The 2,500-nt window shown below is 35.9% G+C and overlaps 2 protein-coding genes across 2 annotated transcripts in view; both read right to left on the bottom strand.

Annotated features, from left to right (window-relative positions):
• The window catches only part of LOC145401208 (charged multivesicular body protein 1a-like), a 308,785-nt gene that overhangs the window by 70,815 nt on the left and 235,470 nt on the right, over window positions 1-2,500 (bottom strand). The gene's annotated exons all lie outside the window — the stretch shown is intronic.
• LOC145401198 (guanylate cyclase 32E-like) overlaps window positions 1-2,500 on the bottom strand; it is an 80,867-nt gene that overhangs the window by 70,648 nt on the left and 7,719 nt on the right. The gene's annotated exons all lie outside the window — the stretch shown is intronic.

The following is a 2,500-nucleotide window of genomic DNA, read 5'->3' as shown; positions in this document are numbered from 1 at the left end:
GGATGGATGGATGGATAGATGGATGGATGGATGGATGGATAGATAGATGAATATATGAAATGAAAGGTTAGATGGATAGATGGATGGATAGATAAACAGATTGTTGGATGGATGGATGGATAGATGGATGGATTGATGGATAGATGGATGGATTGATGGATGGTTGGATAGATAGATGAATACATGAATGGATAGATGGAAGATGGATAGATGGATGGATAGATAAATCGATGGTTGGATGGAATGATAAGTGGATGGATGGATAGATGGACGGTTGGATGGATAGATGAACAGATAGATGGATGGATGGATCTTTGGATGGATGGTTGGATGGAATGATGGATGGATGGATGGATGGATAGATGAATTTTTGGATGGAATGATGGATGGATGGATGGATGGATAGATGAATGGTTTGGATGGAAAGATGGATAGATAGATGGATGGATGGATCTTAGGATGGATGATTGGATGGAAAGATGGATAGATAGTTGGATAGATAGATGGATGGATGAACGATTGAGACTGATGGATAGGTACGAGAGATGGGTAGATGGATGGAGGAAAGGCAGGATGAACGAGGAAGTGAAGGAAGAACAGAAGGATGGAATGAAGGAAATGTGAGGACTAGAAGACAGAGTGGCAGAAAGAAATGAAGGAGAGAAGCAGTAAAAACAGGCATGATATGAGTAGAAAAAATAATCTGATGATTGGATGGTTAACTCTCTCATTTAATTCTAGTTTTATTTTTATTTATCTACTTGTGGGAGCCATACAATCCCAATTTTTCTTACTTCTCATGATAAATTTAAGAAGTAAACAAAAAGCGTTCGAATGTTGACCAAGACCGATCTTTTAAGTGTATTTGCATTTATCTCTATTTTTATTAGTAGTGAAAAAACCCTCTTAGCATTTCATAATTTTTGCAATTCGTAAATAAATTGATGAAGAGGGTTTGAAAATATTAATCCCTCTGTTATAGTTTCCACAGAGCATTCGAATTTGCATGACCGTCAACATGTAAACAAACCATTTCGGCGGCGTCACTTTCGGCATATTTTGAAGCATCATATTATTTGCCCTCGTTGTTTTATTTTCTTTATTCTTTTTTGGAGCCATTGTTATTAAATTATTTAAGTATGTTCAGCTACCTTTATTTTCAGATGTATAATTATATGAATTTAAATGTGCTGAACAAATAATAAAAAGGGAATAGAAAAAGGGAAATATAAAAAAAAAAAAAAACTTCAAACGGAGAACCCACTCTGAAAGAAACTTATGTAATTAATTCTTTTATCATTACACAAGCGGTAAGTATAATTATAAACGGCAGGCTATAAACAAAATGCTCTTTTTATTATTATTTTTATCTTGCATAATGTGTGATGCGGGTGGTGGAGGTATTATTATTATTATTATTATTATTATTTTGATGATTATTATTATTATCATTATTATTATTATTAATATCATTATTATTATTATTAATATCATTATTATTATTATTATTACTATTATTTTTATTATTACTAGCAACATCATCATCATCAGTAGTAGTAGTAGTAGTAGTAGTAGTAGAAGTAGTAGTAGTAGTAGTAGTAGTAGTAGTAGAAGATTAGCAGATTTTTTTTTTTTTTTAACAAGACCCAGATCTAGAAACATACAAAGACCACCAAAGAAAATCAAGATGTATTACGCAAACTAATTCGCATGGTAAAAGGGATTAAGAAGCCTCCTGTGCAACCTAGAATGCACAATAAGAGCAACACAATAGTCCTTTTTTTTTTTTTATCTAATCGAGATCAATTATGCAGCACCAAATCGTTAGGGAAATGGTGCTTGTTAGTTTTTTATGCACGCTTCTCTGACTCTCTCTCTCTCTCTCTCTCTCTCTCTCTCTCTCTCTCTCTCTCTCTCTCTCTCAAGGCGTTAGAATTAAGTTTACCTTTAACAAGTCTGCTGCCATCACCCCACAAGAGCTCTTCACCCCACCCCACCCCCACCCACAAACCCACCCACCTACACCCACACCCACACCAACACCCACACCCACAGACACACCCACACCCACACACACACACACACACACACACACACACACACACACAGAATATCAAGCTGAATCCATTTGCGTCAGGGTTTTTGAGCGAATGAGGACAGGATTGGAAATTTCTTTGCCCCAAACACGATGGAGAGAGAGAGAGAGAGAGAGAGAGAGAGAGAGAGAGAGAGAGAGAGAGAGAGAGAGGAATAAAACTAGATATTCGTCGGTCATGAATTAAATTGTGGGAGTGGAACCTGTCTGTGTGTGTGTGTGTGTGTGTGTGTGTGTGTGTGTGTGTGTGTGTGTGTGTGTGTGTGTGTCAGAGAGAGAAAAAAATATATATATATATATATTTGTGACTCGGCTATTGGCGATGGAAAACGCATAGTTTTTTAATACATGAAATTATTTTTTTTTATGGACGCAGTAGGATTTATTTCGATATTAACTTTTGTC

The sequence above is a fragment of the Coenobita brevimanus genome, chromosome 55 (assembly GCF_032717465.1).
Source record: "Coenobita brevimanus isolate Jiangsu-jjx chromosome 55, ASM3271746v2, whole genome shotgun sequence".
Lineage (NCBI taxonomy): Eukaryota > Metazoa > Arthropoda > Malacostraca > Decapoda > Coenobitidae > Coenobita > Coenobita brevimanus.
The sequence above is the reverse complement of the archived record's forward strand: the minus strand, read 5'-3'. Positions and strand labels throughout refer to the sequence as shown.